This window comes from Musca domestica, unplaced genomic scaffold (assembly GCF_030504385.1).
Source record: "Musca domestica strain aabys unplaced genomic scaffold, Musca_domestica.polishedcontigs.V.1.1 32, whole genome shotgun sequence".
NCBI lineage: Eukaryota > Metazoa > Arthropoda > Insecta > Diptera > Muscidae > Musca > Musca domestica.
In genome coordinates this window covers 5,027,896-5,048,121 of record NW_026712311.1, presented here as the reverse complement: position 1 = coordinate 5,048,121, position 20,226 = coordinate 5,027,896, and the positions used below count along the sequence as shown (strand labels likewise).

The window sequence follows — 20,226 nt, the reverse complement described above, 5'->3', positions numbered from 1 at the left end:
TTTAAGGGCTATTTGGATTTTAAACGCGGAATTTTTTGGTTGGCCTAAACCTTGGATTTTAATTTTTCAAGGACCAATAAATCATCAATCGAAGATCTTTAAGTAATTTTTCCAGGACCAAAATTTTTGGTTTTTTTAAATATTTTTTTAAATATATTTCTCCGAGGACCAATAATCGTGAATTTTTTAAGGAATGTTTTTTCAAGGACCAAAGATCGGGGATTTATGTTTATGATTTATATTTTTTAACGCCCAACAGGCCAATAAGTCTTCATGTATTTGGAATATGTTTTCAAGAAACAATAAATATCTAGACTTTCCAAAGACGGCTTTTCATGGACCAACAATCGTGGTTTTTCAAGATTTTTCAATTCCAATTGTCAATAATCGTGATTTTTTTAAAGTATATATTTTTATACCCTCATCCATAGGGAGGGTATATATATCATTTGATACCGTCAAAACGTGCTTCATCGAAATAACGGTTTTAGACCCTAGGTCTCTTTGGACCAAATCCGTTTCAGGACATTTGTAGTCGATGTAGCGATGTCCGTTCGTCTGTCTCTCGAAGGAAGTATCCGATTTGATTCAAACTTGGTACATTGCAATGTTATTGTCAAACATAGATCGAGTTCGGAGATGTGCAATATCGATCCACTCTTTCTGGTACCTCCCCCACAAAAATTTTCAAAGAAAGTATAATTCAGAAAGGATAATCCAATTTTGCCCCAACTTTGCAAATCCTAATATTTGCATCAGACGTGCGAAAATGCTCACTATCGGTTCACTCCATCAACAAGTACCACCCCCACAAAGAATCAAAATAATTATAACTCTTATAAAATGTGATGTACCCTCCACCATAGTATGGAGGGTATATTAAGTTTGTCACTCCGTTTGTAACACCTGAAATACACATTTTAGACCCCACAAAGTATATTTTCTTGATCAGCATAAAATTCTATGTCGATTTAACGCTGTCAGCTTCAGAACGAATTGAAGTAGATTGATAACATTTTACTTTATGTTTGCAGGACTTTTGGTATTGAAAATGGGCAATGTAGGTCCACAGTTTGGTATAGCCCCAATATAACGGTACCTTCCAATATTCGGTATTTTGATGATTTTAGCGACATTATTTACCGGAATTGTTTCAAAATTGGTATTTGAAGTTCGTTGAATGAATACTACAGCCTATGGCAGAAAATTGTATGTACAGGTCCACTTTTATAACCCCCAAGGTACCTCCCTATATTTGGTAATTTGATGATTTTAGCTACATTATAAACCGATTTCTTTCAAGTTACGCATTTGAATATTGTAATAGCTTATGACAAAAGTTGCCTATGCAGGTCTACGACGTCGTATAGACCATAATATACGGCTACTTTCGGTATATTTAAAATTTTAACAGAATTTTTAACGGATTTTATTTTTTTTGAAAATTGCCAAATTTGTACCAAATGTTGGAGGGTATTCAAAGTTCGGACCGGTCGAATTTACAGCTATTTTACTTGTTATTACTATTTTTGAAAGATTTTTAATGGAAATGTTTTTCCCATAATCGAGACTATTTTTAAAGATTTTAAGATTAAATTCTTGAATAATAATCAAGGATTCTTAAAAAAAAACTTCGTCGTTTTTTTTAATATTTATTTTTAGGGGTTTAGTGAATTTTAAAATTAATAAATTAAATATTGTTGGAGAAAATTTATTTCTTGACCATTACTTTCTGGAGAAACAAAAAAAAAATATAAAAGCTTCAGCCTAGATTTTTTTGCTACACACATATTTTTTGATTTATAACTACTCAAAACAACAATTGCGAAATTATAAAAAATCAATATTTAGTAAATATTTTTAAATTAAATAAAGCATGAGCTCAAATTAAATACCCGAACCATTATTTCCAAGATTTACAGAGATTAATAACTTGATTTCCATTAACAATTTGAAAATACCACATTAAAAATTATAGCAATCAACGAACCAAAAAATCAACATGCCCCGAGTGAGGCTCGAACTCACGACCTTAAGATTATGAGACTTACGCGCTGCCTACTGCGCCATCGAGGCACTCTGCCGGCGTCGTCACAATTGATGATTTTCTCTGCTCACTCATTGCCCAAGCACACATTTGGCAAACATTCGTTTCGCCAAACATTGTCGATTGCCTAATCATTGCTTTGCTGCTGCCACTGACGGCGACGTCGCTGCGGCAGCAGCAACAGCCATTTACATTCGCTGGCCCACAAAAGCAGTCGAAGAAGGGCGATTCTAATTCCACGGGTTAGCTGTTGTTGTTATTTGTGGCCGATTTAATGGGGGCCGGGGGTCTGTCGTTTGTTTTGTCTTATCTTTTGCTCATTTCTTTCGCCACACTTTTTTTCGGTATGCGTTATTTCTTTTGTTGTGTTCCCCCCTCCCTCTCTTTCTCCCTCTGCCATTTACAGGTAGTGGTCGCTGGCATTTAGTTCAGGGTTATTTTTAGTTTTCTGCTAATGAACAGCGAGAATAGAATAGACGGATAGTCGGTAAAAATGTGGATAGAGGGGCTATTTATCGCAGCGACTATTAAACAGACATGTGCTCTTTAATTATGGACATGGTTATGTATGTGCGTACGTACAAGCACGTGTGTGTTGATAGGCGTGATAGAAATTGTCAATTGGTTGTGGTATAATAACGGGGATGGCATTATTTTTATAGAACTGTACTAAAAAAATGTGCTGACATGTATGTATCTCACATAAAGTGAAGGGAGTACCTTTGCAAAATGGTCAGGCTTAATCCTATTATTGACACCTCGAAATATACATTTTAGACCCCACAAAGTATATATATTCTTGATCAACATGTAATTCTATGTCGATTTATCAATGTCCGTCCGTCTGTGGAAATCACTCTAGCATCCGAACGAAATGAAGTAGGTTGATAAAATTTTACTCAAATGCGTATTATGTCTGCAGGACTTTTGGTATTGAAAATGAGCCATATAGGTCCACGTCTTCGTATAGCCCCAATATAACGGTACCTCCCAATATTCGGAATTTTGCAGATTTTAGCGACATTATTCACCTGAATTGTTTCAAATTTGATATTTGAAGTTCGTAATGGATGCTACAGGCTATGACAGAAAATTGTCTGTCCAGGTCCACGTCTTCGTATAGCCGTACCTCCCGAAATTCGGTAGTTTGATGATTTTAGCTACATTGTTCACAATTTTTTTTTAATTTTCGCCTTTGAATATTGCAATGGCTTATTACAAAATTTACCTCGGCAGGTCCATGTCGTAGTATAGACCCGAATATAACGGCTATTTTCGTTAATTTTAAGATGTTAACAAAATTTTTAACGGACTTTATTGTTTTTGAAAATTGCCAAATTCGTTCAAATTTCGACCCGGCCGAACTTATAGCTTTTTTACTTGTTTATAATCAGAAATCCATGTTGCAATAATAGCCCGATCCTCTCGAATCTGAAAATAGAGGTGGGTTTTGGGTCAGGACAGAAGCCTATTTTTTGGAGATGATGATCGCAAAATGGATCGGGGTTGAAATGGACCAAAAACGCGGAATTTTGCATGGAGTTAGAGTTTAGGGCTGGGCAGAAGCCTACCAATTTGGACGATCACTGGACAATATTTAGCGGGTAAAATAAACCATATCTTGTATGTCAAAAAATACTAAAATTTCCACTAAACCGCGAATTTTTAATATTTGGGTAGGGTTAGGGTCAGACGTAAAAAACTGTTATTTTGAGGATGTATATTTATTGGTTCAAATGGACCAAAAAAATAAAATGTCCCTGATTTTGCAGTCGCTCTACAGGTCACATTTGAAAGCTTATCGACACGGAATTTTGCATAAAAAGAGAGTTAAGGACGGGGAAGAAGTCTAGCATTATGGATGGCCATTGCATTATATTTAGCTGTAAAATGAACCACAACTTTTGTGTGAAATTGTTTTGAATGCCTCTACACTTTTATGACGTAGTGCGTAAAGATTGGGCAAATGCGGCCGGTCAAAAAGGTAAGGATGACATCTAGGCTCTACGACATCATTTCAAAAACGAAATCTTCCAAAATGAATTTGGACAGAAGGGGCTTCTAACACATTGTAGTCTTGTAGGGTATCACATGGTCGGCCCGCACGACCATAGCCTTTGTTTACTTATTTTAATTAATCGCTGATTTTTTCTTTTTTTTTTAAATTTCTCTACATCTTCTGAACCAGAAAATTATTCTGAAAAATTCTTCTGAAAATTATAAAAACTTTCTGGCCAGACAATGTGTATAATTTTTAAATTATTTTCTCAGCTCTTCCCGATTTTTTTCTTTTTTTTTTTTTTGTACAAATAGGTTTCTAATTGGTCTCTTGGCCAAAAGTTTTAGATATACAAATGGACCAAGAGGTCAGGAATCAAGGAGATTTAAAAATATTTTTCTCCGCCTTCTTAAACCGAAATCGTGATTTTTTTATTAGAACAATATTACCAAACACTTTTTTACTATCGTACATTTTTCACATGTATATTTTTTACCCCTACTCGGTCAAAATTCTGCACTTTTAAAATCAGCTTCGTGGCCAACAATCACTGATTTTTTTAAATATTTCTCTACAATACCGAAAACAGAAAACGCAGACTTTAATCACAATTGCAAACAAAAAATCCTGGCCAAATATTATATATATTTTTAAGGTCTACCTAACTTTTGAAGTTGTAGATATACAAATCCACTTTCTTTATTCTCTCCGTCTTCTTAACAAGAAATCGTGAATTTTCTTAAAACCATATTGCCCAATACATCCAGGTCTCTCCAGCTTGTTTTAGAAATATTTTTTAAAAGTCCAAAATCGTAATTTTGAAAAAGAAATCTTGGTAGATTTTTTAAAATATATTTTTCCTTGTCTTTTTAGCTAAGTATAAGTTGCAAATTTTTAAATGTATTTTTTCTGGTCTTGCTGTCTATTTAAAATTATGAATATTTAAAAATATTTTTTAACAAAAATTTTCCGGAAAAAAAATTTTTTTTTACAAAATTTTTCGGAGACCCACTCTGCATAGATCTACATTTTTCAATGAGCATTTTTTTACATTTCATAGCCAATTTTCAATATTTATTATTCCTTATATTTCCAACTAAATTTAAATAGTGAATTTGAAACATATTTTCTTCGTTTTCCAATATTTTTAAATATTCTCTACCAAAATAGCAGTTTTCCGTCCCTATTTTTTTCACCTAATCTTGAGATTTTCTGACCAAACCTTGTAGTTAAGTTTCAATAGAGTTCTAGTAAAAAATGATTATTCTTTTAAAGAAATTTCTGATCAAAAGTAGTGGATTATCCTCATGTTTTTTCTGTTAAAAACTCATGGATTCTCCAAGAACATTTTTTCCGGCAAGAAACCGTTAGTCTGACATTATTCAGAAAATTCCTTCCAAAATTTTTTTTATTAAAAAAAATCGAAAAAAATCACTTTTTTGAATTTGTCAATAATACAAATCATACATCTTGTGTGATCATAAACTTTTGGTATATATCTGTACTATCTAAATTGTTTGTGCTAGAATTGACTTATTTCCATCACTGATTCTAATTTCAAATATTTTTTTCATTACAGGTACGCCATTATTGTCAAACATACCAAAATCATAGCCTCGATGGCGCAGTAGGCAGCGCGTAAGTCTCATAATCTTAAGGTCGTGAGTTCGAGCCTCACTCGGGGCAATTTGTTTTTTAAGAGAGAGAAAATCAAAAAAAAAAAATATTAGAACCTCCCAGAGGCCATTTGTGATTATTGATTGTTAGTTCAATTTCTTGATATTGAAATTAATGGAAATTGTAGGCCCCAGAAGCTTCTAATGACAGGGAGATATCATAAAACGCTCATAATCGTTATTTAACAGAAAGATATCATAAAAAATGGAAGGTTCCTTCTCAGCTTTATATTAAATAAAATCATATGGCCCTAAATAAGATATGACTGCAGAACCAAAAAAAAAATTATCAAGCGTGGTAACATTTTACACTTTACGGATTCCTCGGTTATTAGAAACCTTTTATTAGATAGCCAGTGTTAATTTTAGAAAATTTCCTATACCCTGAAATTATCCCAGAAAATCCTTTACCATGAAGAGAACAAACAATATTACATATTGGACCATTTTCTTTAACAGTATAACGCCGACACCTTTAACTTCACTCCTTTGTTTTTAAGACACGTGTATTATTTTCTTGTTACCCTGTGTAATTTTCTAAGAAATTTGTCTGGAGTCTTACTTCACCGTTTTCTCATAGCCTCGATGGCGCAGTAGGCAGCGCGTAAGTCTCATAATCTTAAGGTCGTGAGTTCGAGCCTCACTCGGGGCAGTTAATTTTTGTAAAGGATAACAGTTTCCCATATAGGTAGGCGATGATCAGAGATCCATTTCTTTAAGATACGTAAAAATAAATATGCAGTTGGACAACGGGAAAGAGAGGTTAATATATATTATGAAAACAAATAATTGTGGAAATATGTCTTCTAGTGTTGAATTTAATTAATTTCCATGCGAAATCATATTTCGCTTCTTAATAGTTGAAAGTATTTTGATATGTCGCCCATAGAACATTTATCCAGCTTGTTGAATAAAAAGTTGGCCGATTTAATGAGTTTAAGACCAAAATAAACTGATGTCGATCCGATTTAAAGGACTCGAAATAAATAGGAAGATAGAAATCTGCAGAGGAACTTACTTTTTTTCTTTGCCTGATGGCTGAACGAATCTCAAAGTTAAAAATTCCATTCCTTTGAAAAAAAAAAAAGTGGGGAAAATGCAGCAGCCAAAAGTGGGTGGAGATTTCTACTTTCCTAATTCTTTAAACATTATTTTTCTGTTGGTTATTTTCGGATCAGATGTGAGGAGAGTTTCAATGTTTACATAGCAATTAAAATTTCCCAATACGTTTTTGATCCATATCAAATCTCTTTCAATCACAATACAAATATGTATATTTAAGCCCTTTAAAATTAATATTTGTTTAAAAATTATCACATCTGCAATTAAATACGAAATAATTGTTAAATTTTATTCTTCAAGTTATTACAGTCCGAAAATCAAGATATAATTTCAAAATTTCGTGCTTCATAGCCTCGATGGCGCAGTAGGCAGCGCGTAAGTCTCATAATCTTAAGGTCGTGAGTTCGAGCCTCACTCGGGGCAGTAGTTTTTTGAGGGTGTATGGAGTCTCAAAAAATTGCTCAGGGGGTGAACCCAAAAACATCTCTCTCAATATGCAGGAAAAAACAGAGCACTTTCAAAACCTGCAGTAGTAGTTTATTCTGTGGAATAATAGAATTAATATGTGAGAGTTTGTTAGATGCCGATTTCCATACAACACTCAACTACTCAAAAGTCGGTGGTTCGCAATGGAAAAACGTCTTTCGAAATTAATAAAAATAATGTTTCCACGATTTTGGAAAAAAAATAGAAAAGTACCAAAATTTCTTGATTTTTTTAAACGGTAATAAAACTTCATTCAACACTCAAAACCAAATCGTACAGAATTCTGATTAAAAAAAATTCGCCAACTTTTTACTTAGTTCAACTCTATTTCTTTTTTCCTTTAACAGTAAGCATACTTTAAGGCAGCTATATTAAATAATATTGAATCTCTTAGTGGCATTTTAATTTTTTTCGTATAGATTAATACGAATTTTTCACGTTTATTTATTAATAAAAATTATTGTTGATTAATGAACTTTGGAGTAATGCTATACGCATTAACTCATGCAATCTGAAATAAATTTTACATTTTTAGAACAGTGTTGACATTTTTGTTCGGTATACCTCAGATATTTTTTGTTATTTGTTAGGGGAGAAAGATGGTAATGATTACCAGGCGGTAAGTCAGGGAATACCATGATTTCGAAAACAGCCACCAATCCTCATTAGTTGCCTTGGGTTTTGTCTGAAGTTATTCTCCCCACGAGTTATTATAAAATGACTTTTAGGCAACAAATTTTACATTTTTTTCATTTTCAAACCATACACGTATTTTCGACAAAAGTGATAGTCATCTGAGAAAAATATGGTCCAAGGTATTCGAACTTTAAAATTGTCAGATGAAACCTTATGTACCTTATATACCTTATGAAACCAAGACCAATTTCTAAATCCCTAGAAATTTTTCAAATTCTCAGAGGGCCCTGAGCACAGCCTCGATGGCGCAGTAGGCAGCGCGTAAGTCTCATAATCTTAAGGTCGTGAGTTCGAGCCTCACTCGGGGCAGTGATTTTTTAAGGAACATGAAATAGACTTGGAAATCTTAATATAAATATTGCAGACAGATTGGGAAAAAAAATTGGTGCATCTAGATCCTTATCTCTCAATACAACAAGTGTTTAAGAAGTCATACCCCTACCTCCCGAGTGCTTATACAAATATATCTTAATTACCTTAGTATTGTCATAGAACGATTTTTTATTATTATTTTTTTATTGAAAAATTCTCCCTCGATTTTCGTCAATGTGCTTCGTGGCATAGCCTCGATGGCGCAGTAGGCAGCGCGTAAGTCTCATAATCTTAAGGTCGTGAGTTCGAGCCTCACTCGGGGCATTAATTTTTATTTTATAAAATTAAAATGTTTTCAATGAATTTAATTACTGTCATCGAACAATCTAATTGTTACTTATACTGCGAAACGACATAAGGTTTAATATTTTACGCTCTAAGGTCTAATAGGATCTACAAATACATAAATCAATTTAACCCAAACTTTTCTTCAAAATAAAATCAGTAAAGAAAGGTAAAAATTCGGGTGGGGCCAGCTTTATGATACCCTACACCACTATGTATATTTAGTAGAGCTACCCGTAATCTACCCTAATAAAATATATATAGGGAATTTATGTGAAGCAGATCATAGGAAGAGTATGATCATTTTTGAATGCGTATTATGGCTTAAGCCGTAAGCTAGAGCTCTTATAATTTGAAATCGAATGGAACTAATATATGAGAGGTATATTCTACTCTGAATCGATTTCCACTAGATTTGAAGTAGGAACTTTTATCTCAACGGATTTTTACAAAAATTCATCAAATGTGTGCTGATTTTGGTGCACAGTAAACTTAAAATTGGATGAAGACATATAATGGGAGCTATATCCAAATCTTAACCGATCTCTTAAAAATTTAACAGAGGTATTTGTTTACTCTCTCCGATAGCTGACACCAAATACCGTTGTTGTGGAGTGCATATTACGGGTATGAGGGACTAAAAACCAAAAATCGGGTGAAACATTTATGTGGAACCTATAGCTATGTCTGAACTGATTTTCATCAAATCCGGCCCACTTTCTTCCTGGCTGTATGCGGTTGTATGTACCAAAATACATTCCCATTTAGGGTTATATTAAACATTTGGTGCACAATAAACTTCAAATCGGATAAATATGTGGAGGCTATATCAAAATCAGTTTCGATATCTATATAATTTGACAAAGGTATCGCTGAGCTTCATCTAATGCAGATAAAAATGTTGGTATGTGCAAAATTTAAAGGAAATCGAATCGAATTTAATGCGAATAACCAAAATGTTGAACTTTTGCTTATTCGCATCTGATCTCTGGTTGAGAAGAATATTAAGAAATACCAATTTTGAAAAAAATATTTGACTTTCTTCGCAAAAAGAAAAAAGTACCTGAAAATTGTGAGCATTTGTGGGGGAGGTACCAGAAGGGTGAGCCGATATATCCCATATTCACCCTAGATTTTGTATTAGTTAAAATATTGGAATGGGCGAAGTTTAAAGGGTTTCGGAAGCTTACTTCGTATTTATGAGAGTTTTGTTATTCGAAAATTTTGACTCGTTGTGGGGAAGTTACCGGAAGGAGTTGACCGATATATCCCATTTTCACACCAGATCTTGTGCCATTAAAAATATTGGGATATGTGAAATTTGAAGAGAGTGGGGTGCTTATTTCCTATTTTATGAGAGATACTACTATTCAAATTATTGACCCTTTGTGTGGGAGGTACCAAAAGGATTGAACTGATAAATCCTATCTTCATTACAGATCTTATGATAATCTGATCATTATTTCGCATTTTTTGCGAGTTAAAATTATTCAAGATTTTGAGCCTTTGTGTATCAGGTACCAGAAGTAGTGGGCCGATATCTATCATCTTCACATCAGATATTGCATTAACAAGAATATATGGATGTGCGAAATGTTGAAGACAATCGGACTCTTTTTTTAAATTTTATAATAGATGTAATTATTCAAAGTTTTGACGCTTTGCGGGGGAGGTACCAGAAAGATTGGGCTGATACATCCTATCTTTATACCAGATCTTCTGTTGATAAAAATATTGGTGCCTCGTTTCCAAAAAAAATCGGATGCTCATTTCGTCTTTTATGATCGTCATGGTTATTCCAAATGTTGACCCTTGTGGGGGGAGAGGTACCAGAAGGAGTAATCCTTTCTACCCGTTCTTGGTAACAGATTTTGTGTTGGTAAAAGAATTGATGTATGTGAAATTTAGAGACCATTGGAGTCTTATTTTATATTTTATAAGAGAGACGATTGTTCAATATGTTGATCCTTTGTTGGCGAGGTGTCTGAAGGAGTGAAGCGATATATCCCATCCGCACACTGAATTTAGTGCTGATAAAAATATTGAGATGTGCGAAATTTTAAACGAAACGTGTGCTGATATAACATTTTTAATATTTATAAATATTTAAAATATAGACCCTTTGTGGGGGAGGTACTTGCTGGAGTCGGCCGATATTATTGCCCCAGACCCAGAACTTAAAAAAATTTTGGGATTTGCAATGTTTGCTAAAATCTTTCTTGTCAAATAAGGTAAATTATTATCTGTGAAAATGTTGAACTTTTGTGGGGAGGGTACCAGAAGGAGTTTAGCGATATTGCCCATCTTCGACCTCACTCTAAGTTTGATAATAATATTACGATATACCAAATATGGACCAGATCGAATATTCCCTTCGAGAGTTGTCGTACGCACAAGCCAGGCAGGCAGATGGACAGACGCCAATAGATCGACTCCAAATGTCCTGAAACGGATTTTCTCCAAAGAGACCTAGAATCTAAAACCTTTATTTGGAGAAGGCACGTTTTGACCGTATCACATGAAGTACAAGGTTGCCCATATTCGACGGACCCATCTGGCAACGCCATAACTTTTGACAGAGATGTCACATCGCTTAATGAAATACCGCGTTTGAAGCGTCAGTCCAAGCAGATTTTTACCACGAACCAATACACGCCACGCGAGCGCTCTGAAATAGTTGAAATTTACAAAAAGTCAATTGTGAAAACTCAACGTGCTTTTAAAAAATGTGAGAAGTGCGCCTTCTAAGAACACTATTAAGCGTTTATACGAAAAATTTTCGACTGGTAAGGTTCTTTCTAATCCGAAGAGGCCATATAAAAGTCGATCAAGGCGATCGGCCGAGAATATCGCTGCCGTACGAGTCAGTGTTGAGAGGTCCCCAAGAACACCCCAAAAACGCCGTTCTCAGCAGTTGGGCATGGCTCGGTCCACTTTACAACGGATTATTCGCATTGATTTGCATTTGTTCCCGTACAAAATTCAATTGACGCAAAGAATGTTGCCTGCGGACTAGTCTCGTCGATTGGAATGGGCCCAAAGACTTATCGAAATGGCCAAAGATGACGAGCAATTTTGGAACAAAATTATCATGTCCGATGAAGTTCATTTCATATTAAATGGGACCGTAAATAAGCAAAATTTCCGTTTTTACACCACTGAAAATCCTCAGGAGATTCAAGAAATGCCTCTTAGTTAGAGGCGTTAGTGCGAAAACGGTCATTAGGCCGTTTTTCTTCCGAAATGAAAATGGCCATGATGTTACCATCAATCAGGAGCGTTATAGCGACATGATAACCAATTTTGTGATGCCAATTATTCGTCGAAAGCGTATGAGGCAGTTCTGGTTCCAACAAGACGGCGCTCCACCGCACACAAGTCGCATAACAATCGATTTTCTGAAGAATTTGTTTCCGGGGCGTTTGATTTCGAAAAGTGGTGATTTGGACTGGACACCGCGTTCGCCCGATTTGACGCCGCCTGACTTCTTCTTGTGGGGATATTTGAAGTCAAAGGTTTACGTTAACAAGCCAAGGGCCGTAGAAGAGCTCAAGGACAACATTCGTGAAGAAATAGCCGCTATTCCGGCCGAAATGTTGGCAAAACGATGGAAAATGCAGCAAAAAGGGCAAAATAGGTCATCAACGCCAGAGGCGGCCATTTGAGAGATATCATATTCAAAAAATTGATGTAAACAAATCTACTTGGAACAAATTAAATGATTAACATTGCCAACCGCCAAATTTTTATTTTTTTCTTTGATTTAAAAAAAAAAAAAAAAAAAAACATGGGTCCGTCGAATATGGGCAACCCTGTATATCTGGTAGCTCACGCATTTTTCACAAAAATCTGGATCTCATAGAAATTATAGGAAGTAGACGATAATGCCCAAATCTGGCATGTTGTAATATTTATATCAGACTTAGGCCAAATACTAATTGGGGAATACTGGCCAACTGCTTCGGAACCTCTCCCATAAAGGGTCAACAGTTTGAATAGTCATAGGTCAAGGCTGGGGGTATACATGTGTTGGCAAAAAAGACGGATAATTTTTTACTTGTTTTTAAATAGATTTAAGAAGTCCTGTAAAAAGTCCGGTTCCCCTTCCCTTATGTACCCACATTTATGTCCAACCCTGTCCAGACCATGCCTGGCATCATTATCACTTGATTAAAATAACTTTATGAAAATTCCCAGCAGCATCTGGCCAAATATATTTTGTTAATTTGTAACTCGTTTGGCCTGAGGACATAATTAACAGCATGCAATGTGACATATGTGTGTGAGAGTTTGGGTGTGAGCGAGTATTTGTGGATGCGGACGTATGAGTAATTTATTGCAGTCATACCCAAGTACATCATACGCCTACCTTAACATAAATTAATATCAATCATACGTCCACAATGACGTTCAAACGTACATACATACATACATGTCATCATTATGTTAAGTAAAACTCTGCTGGAGACCAGGTTACCTCCTCTTCTTCTTACCACCCCCCTCCCTCTGTAGCTATAACAACAATACTAAAATTACACTAATCATGCTACTAAAATTGCAACTGCATGTTGTCATCAACCGCAAACTTGAAATGGAACATGTGCTGCCAAACCGACCACTGAGCCAAGCTGCCAGCTAGCCATGGCAGCCACCATCATAAATGTAATACACGTTTGGAAAAAAAACGAGAACTGGCGAAATGGGAAAAACATTTTTACGTTGAAATTTTTATGAATGTAATTTTGTTGTTGTTGCTGCTCGCTACTCTATGGCAAACGTTGTCGTTAGACTGGTATTTTGCTTTACTGGCCTCCATGGAGGGTAGAATTGCAATCACTTTTTTCGCCATTAACTTCCCGGCCGTAATGTGGCCATGTATGCGATTGTATGCATACGTTGTGTGTGGGAGTGTGTATGCTTGACAACATTATGAAAACAAGTAATAAAACACATAGTCTCACACACACACAAGCACATGCATACGAGGGCAGAGCAACATATTTACCCACTCTCACATAACTACAATGGAGAAGCATTTCAATGGAATTCATGTTATGTTGATTGAAAGATGTGATGTGTATGCATGTGTGTGAGTGTGTGTGTGAGTGAGTGAGCAGCAACATATGGGCAACAACACCGCCAAACACACACAACTACAACACTTTGTCCCTTTAGCCCTCTCGCACAGAAATCCAACTCTCACACTCACACCACAACTACAACAGCGTCCCTAAATAAACTGCAGGAGGTGGTGCAAATGAAACGAGTATTTTATTCATAAGCGTTCACTTCGCATCGCTATTGACATTTATGATGACGACGATGATGACAACAACGACAGCAGCAACGGCAGCAGCATCCGAAACAAAAACATTGACTTTAACGTCAATGCATTTTTTGTTGTTGCTGTTGTTTTTCCTTAGCAAACGCTGATGCTACTAATATTTGTGTACACTTTGATGTGGAATTTTGTGTAAACAGGAAGCATTTGGTGTCTGCAACACGGTTTTTTGTTTGTTTGTTTGCCTTGGCGGGGTTCCAGGGGCGTATGAGTTATGACAGTAATCATACGCCGTTGTGAATATTGATCATACGCCACTGAAAAATACAAATCGGGATTTTTATACCCTCAGCTAGAGTTGTGCCAATCTAGTTCATAGCTCAGTACACCAGTAAACGTATGAATGATTTCATAAATGTCATAAAAATCACTCATACGCAGAGATTTCATACAAACGACTGGAGTCCACGGAACTAGATACGGAACTAGTTTATTCGATCGAAGTAGATTTTCCCAACTCTACCCTCAGCCATATGGCTACAGAGCATATACAGGGTTGCCCATATTCAACGGACCTTTGAGCCCTTTGGGCCCATTCCAATCGACGAGACTAGTCCGCAGGCAACATTCTTTGCGTCAATTGAATTTTGTACGGGAACAAATGCAAATCAATGCGAATAATCCGTTGTAAAGTGGACCGAGCCATGCCCAACTGCTGAGAACGGCGTTTTTGGGATGTTCTTGGGGACCTCTCAACACTGGCTCGTACGGCAGCGATATTCTCGGCCGATCGCCTTGATCGACTTTTATATGGCCTCTTCGGATTAGAAAGAGCCTTACCAGTCGAAAATTTTTCGTATAAACGCACATTTTTTAATGTTTTAAAAGCACGTTGAGTTTTCACAACTGATTTCTTGTAAATTTCAACTATTTCAGAGAGCTCGCGTGGCGTGTATTTGTTCATGGTGAAAATCTGCTTGGACTGACGCTTCAAACGCGGTATGTCATTAAACAATGTGACATCTCTGTCAAAAGTTATGGCGTTGCCAGATGGGTCCGTCGAATATGGACAACCCTGTACTTCCTATACTTTCTATGAGATATGTGCAAATTTTTGGAAAATGTGGAATTATGCGTGAGGTACCAGATATAGCGGACCCGAAATATTCCACTACAGATAAAAAATATTGCTTTGATATGTGAATCGCCTACTTGTTTCGCAAGTTATTGCAGATATATAGGGTGAGATGAAAAAAACTGCCACCAACTTCAGGCTGCTGTCATTTCTAAGCCACTCGTCCGACAGCTGTTAAAATTATTCCAGTGACAACTCATTGTATTTTTTACAAGCTTACAAAAGCATTTTGGTGAGAATTTTCCGGAAAAAAAGTTATTCGTGATGGAATTCGAGCGTGATAGTGCGATTTCTTTATATTTGGCTGGAAAACCACAAGTGGCTATATTAAGAGCTCTCCAGCATTTAAATGTGAGTAAATCTTTTGTGTCTCCTAACATCGCTCGTTACCGTGATACTGGTAGCGTAGCCCGACGTCAAGGAAGTGGACAAAAGAAAACAGCAACATCAGCAGAAATGGTTCGAAAAATAAAGAAGCGACTTGATCAAAATCCGCGTTGCAGTGCCCGAAAAATGGCTCGTGAGCTGAACATATTGCAATATTCCATTCGGCAAATTTTGAAAAATTTGCTAGGGGTAAAGCCATTGAAATTCCAAAAAGTGCAAGAACTTACACCGCAACAGAAAGAAAATAGACTCAATATAGCTAAGAGCTGAAGAGTTCCTTCGCTTGGCCGAAAGTGGTGAACTGCCGAATTTTGTTTTCTCCGATGAGAAAACATTCGTTGTCCAGCAGTTTGTAAACAAACAAAATGATCGAATTTACATGCCAAAGAGGTCAGCTGAAAATGTGTACCTTCAGTTGACCAACAGAACTCAAGAGCCGGCCATGGTGATTGTGTGTGCCGCCATAACAGCCGATGGTCGCTCTCAGCTCATATTAATCGAACGTGGCGTCAGAATAAATGCCGAATATTACGGCGAAAATATTCTGGAAGGTGTATTAAAGCCTTAGGCAGGCAAAACTTTTGGCGGCAGATTTTGGACATTCCAACAGGACTTAGCACCTTTCCAACAATACTCAGACACGCGCCACCCAAAAATGGTTACAAAATGAGGTTAATCGCTTCATTTCCAGTGCACAATGGCCACCAAAATCTCTGGATACCAATCCGTTGGACCATTGTGTCTGGAGTATTTTGGAAGGCAACGTTGGCACTAAAAAATACCAAAGTGTCGATCACCTCAAGCAAGCGCTTCGCCGGGAATGGGCCAAAATATCGCAGAGCAACATTCTTGCAGCGTGTGACGGTTTCATTGGCCATTTGAAGGCCATAATTCGTGCCAAAGGTGACCAATTCGAACAAATCTAAAATTATTCTAAAATTTGATGCTATTTCCGACATTTTTCGCTTTCATTCAATAAAATTAAAAAAAAAAAATGTTAAAAGTATGGCGTTTGACTTTGTTGCAGTTCTCACCCTGTAAGTATTGCAAATTGTGATCCTTTGTGGGTGAGGTACCAGCAGGGGCTGATATCTATCATTTTCACAACAAATCTTGCGCCAATATGTCCCATCTTCACAGCATATCTTGTGTTAGTGGAAATAATCGGCTGTGTGAAATATGAAGAGAATCGGATGCTTATTTCGGATATTCTTATCTTTTTGGTTATTCAAAAATTTTACCCTTTGTGGAGGAGGTACCAGAAGGAATGCTCCGATCTCTACAATTTCTATAAAAGATCTTAGGTTAATAGAAATACTAAGATGTCCGAAGTCTGAATGGAGTCGGATATTAAGTTTGCGTTTTATGAGTTTCATGGATATTAAAAATTTCGACCCTTTTGTGGGGGAGATACCATAAGGAGTGGACCGATATATCCCATCTTCACAGCCGATCTTGTATTAGTAGAAATAATGAGATGTGTGAAATATGAAGATAACCGGATGCTTATTTCGGATTTTATGATCGTTTTGGTTATTCAAAACTTTGACCATTTGTGGGGGAGGTACCAGAAGGAATTATCCGATCTCTATTATAAAGATATTAGATCTTGTGTTGAGAAAAATATTGAGCTGTGCCAAGACTGTATGAAATCGGGCGTTAATTTCGCGTCTTATGAGCTCATAGATATGTTATGAGGTTCATAAATATATTATGTCAAATTTTTACCCTTTGGTGGGGAAGGTACCAGAAGGAGTGAACCGATACATTTTATCTTCACGCCAGACCTTGGGTTTATGAAAATATTGTGATGTGTATAGTTTGAAAATAGTCGGACTCTTACATTACATTTTATACGAGTTATAAATATTCAAAATGTTGACCCTTTGTGGGGGAGGTACTTTTTCTTATGGGGGAGGTACTTTTCAAATGTTTGATTTTTTGTGGGGGAGGTATAAAAAAGAGTGGACCGATGTAACCCATCTCCGAACTCGATATAATTTTGAAAATAATATTATGTTGTACTAGGTTTGTGCCAAATCGGATACTCCCTGCGAAAGTTATCGTGAGTAGCAGCCAGGCGGGCAGGCCATCGCTAGATCGACTCCAAATTTCTTGAAACGAATTTGGAATTTTTGAAAATCACTCTAGCTTCCGAACGAAATGAAGTAGGTTAATAACATTTTACTCAAATGTATATTATGTCTGCAGGACTTTTGGTATTGAAAATGAAAGTTCGAAATGGATACTACAGCCTATGACAGAAAAATGCCTGTGCAGATCCACATTTTGGTGTAGCCCCCTATTTTTTGGTGTAGCTCCCTATATTTTGTTTTTTTTATGATTTCAGCTACATTATCCACCGATTTTTTTCAAGTTTGGCCTTTGAATATTGTAATGGCGTATGACAAAAGTTGCTTAGCAGGTCCACGTCGTCGTATAGGCCCTAATATAATGGCTACATTCGGTATTTTTAAAATTTTAACAGAATTTTAAACGGATTTTATTTTTTAAATATTTCCAAATTCATTCTAAATTGTGGTCGGTATTCGGCCGGGCCGAACTTTTAGCTTTCTTACTTGTTGCCTTATGAAATGGTATATACCCTCTGTAGCCATATTGCTGAGCGTATAAAAATCCTTGAATTAGGATTTCTAAAAATCTACTCTGAGTCCTTGAAACAAAATTCCCTAAAAATCCACGTTAATGAGTCCTTTTTTCACTCAAAAACCAATTCAATTATCTTTTAAAATTCCCTCCCACTTTCCCCTTCCCGCTGACCAAACTCTAAAATTGCAAAAGTCATCAGCATTATTATTGTGTGATGACTTGCCACAGAAACCCCAAATGGTCATTGGAAAAAAATCACAAAAACCATCCAGTCTATTGCAGTTTTAATTGATACCTTGAAAGCCAGGCATGGCTAGCTATCTAAATACATGTGTGTGTGTGTGTATTCGTGTGAATTTGATGTATGTGTGAGTGTGTGCATTCGTAGATTTATAAGTAGTCCGAATCGTACTTTGACCGTCAATTTTAACAAGCATTGCAATTTGTAGACCTCAAAACAGACCACTGAAAAATAATTTACATTTTTTTGCAAAAAAAACAACAACAACTACAACAATCAGACAAGGCAGCAACTACAAAAATCAACCTAGAACAGATTTGAATAGCAGCAGCAGCAAGTGAGCAAAACATTTGTGGAATTACCGACCGTCCGACCGACTGACCAACCGACCATTACCATCATTTGAAAAACATGATGAAAATTCAAACCAAAACTATTCAATGTAAAATTCGCCACACAAATGTTGTGATGAGGTTAAACACAAATACATAAAAATGTGCTATGCCTAAATGTAGGCTATGGTGTTTTAATTTTTACCCCCCGCTTTTTTTGCTGGCTATTTTACACAAGGTTCTTTTAAAGTTGGCCTTTTTTCAAAGTGTTCGTGTGTGTAAAAAATAGTCGAGTTGTTTTTATGTAAAATTTTTAATAATAAATGTTTTTTTTTTTTTCGAGAACTTGAGTTGGAAACAATAGCTAGCTCAGAGTGTTAGAAAAAATGTATGTGTATGCGTGTGGTTTTTAAATGCGAATATCTGTGAAAATTATGACAATAGGTTAAATTTCTCACGTGCCAGTTTTTTTTTTTTTTTTGTGATAGGTTTAGTTTTTAACCTACATTTTTCCATTGTAGACATATTTACAATGCAGACTAAAATATGGGGAGAGAGTAGGAGAGTGAAAGAGAGGGAGAGACTAAAAGTTGAACTATATTTTTATTAAAAGGTTTTGTTTTTAATTGTTATCCACAGAAAAACGTACAGTTGTACCACATATTTCTTTTCTGTTTCGGGTATAGGGCGTCGTATGAGCTGTTGTTTTACAAACGACACGGTGGCGTATGAATGATTTTAATTATTTGGGTTGACCCCCCAGACGTATGAATGTTACTAATTTTTTAAATTGAAACTTGGACTTATTTTTACCCAATATTTTTACTTCGCAGAAATCTTGGAAAGTTCTGAGAAACGTTCTAAACATAGCCTCGATGGCGCAGTAGGCAGCGCGTAAGTCTCATAATCTTAAGGTCGTGAGTTCGAGCCTCACTCGGGGCAGTGAATTTTTTGGTGGCTATACTGTGAGTATATTTGAAATATTTTACAGTTGTGTATTCCAGTGTGAATATTCTGAAAATGGAATTCAAAAATATTTTGAAAAATGAAACTCTAAATATCCTCCGAATTTGTTATATTTAAAAGTCCTTATTTTTTAAATAATTTAGTTATTATAAAATGGATTTAAAAATTCAAAAAATTAAACAAGTAAAAAAGACAGATGAGTTTGGCTGGGCTGAACTTTTTATACCCTCTCCTATTTGGAAGGAACTTAAAACATTTCAAAAAAAAAAAAAATCTGTCGAAAAATACCGCTCAAATAAAAACATATGGGGGATATACGAAGACGTGCCCCTCATTAATATTTTCTTGTCATAGGCTGTAGTAGCGATTTCAAACTTCCAAATTTCAAACAATTCGGGAGAATAATATCGCTCATATCATCAACATAAATAAAAATAAAATGAGGTACCATTATATGTGGGCTATACGAAGACCTGGACCTGCATAGACAATTTTCTGTCACATGCTGTAGTATCCATTAGAAACTTTAAATACAAAATTTGAAACAATTCCGGTAAATAATGTCGCTTAAATTACCAAAATACCGAAAATAGGGAGGTACCGTTATATGGGTGCTATACGCAGACCTGGACCTGCATAGACAATTTTCTG

At 35.9% G+C, this 20,226-nt stretch overlaps 1 protein-coding gene and 7 non-coding genes across 9 annotated transcripts in view; 6 read left to right on the top strand and 2 right to left on the bottom strand.

The window, feature by feature from the left end:
* Nucleotides 1-20,226, bottom strand: part of LOC101900142 (circadian clock-controlled protein daywake) — a 396,529-nt gene that overhangs the window by 11,816 nt on the left and 364,487 nt on the right. Inside the window, exon 5 of one of the 2 annotated variants that reach the window (XM_059125250.1) lies at nucleotides 10,888-10,898. The exons of the other annotated variant lie outside the window; for it this stretch is intronic. The gene's annotated coding sequence lies outside the window, so the exon portion shown is untranslated. Of the gene's footprint in view, nucleotides 1-10,887; nucleotides 10,899-20,226 lie in introns of those variants that run through there. 2 annotated transcript variants of the gene reach the window in all.
* TRNAM-CAU (transfer RNA methionine (anticodon CAU)) lies at nucleotides 2,004-2,076 on the bottom strand. Its single transcript has one exon. It is a non-coding gene; the product is annotated as a tRNA-Met (tRNA).
* Nucleotides 5,660-5,732, top strand: TRNAM-CAU (transfer RNA methionine (anticodon CAU)). Its single transcript has one exon. It is a non-coding gene; the product is annotated as a tRNA-Met (tRNA).
* TRNAM-CAU (transfer RNA methionine (anticodon CAU)) lies at nucleotides 6,302-6,374 on the top strand. The gene has a single exon. It is a non-coding gene; the product is annotated as a tRNA-Met (tRNA).
* TRNAM-CAU (transfer RNA methionine (anticodon CAU)) lies at nucleotides 7,135-7,207 on the top strand. Its single transcript has one exon. It is a non-coding gene; the product is annotated as a tRNA-Met (tRNA).
* On the top strand, nucleotides 8,203-8,275 carry TRNAM-CAU (transfer RNA methionine (anticodon CAU)). The gene has a single exon. It is a non-coding gene; the product is annotated as a tRNA-Met (tRNA).
* TRNAM-CAU (transfer RNA methionine (anticodon CAU)) lies at nucleotides 8,530-8,602 on the top strand. Its single transcript has one exon. It is a non-coding gene; the product is annotated as a tRNA-Met (tRNA).
* On the top strand, nucleotides 19,479-19,551 carry TRNAM-CAU (transfer RNA methionine (anticodon CAU)). Its single transcript has one exon. It is a non-coding gene; the product is annotated as a tRNA-Met (tRNA).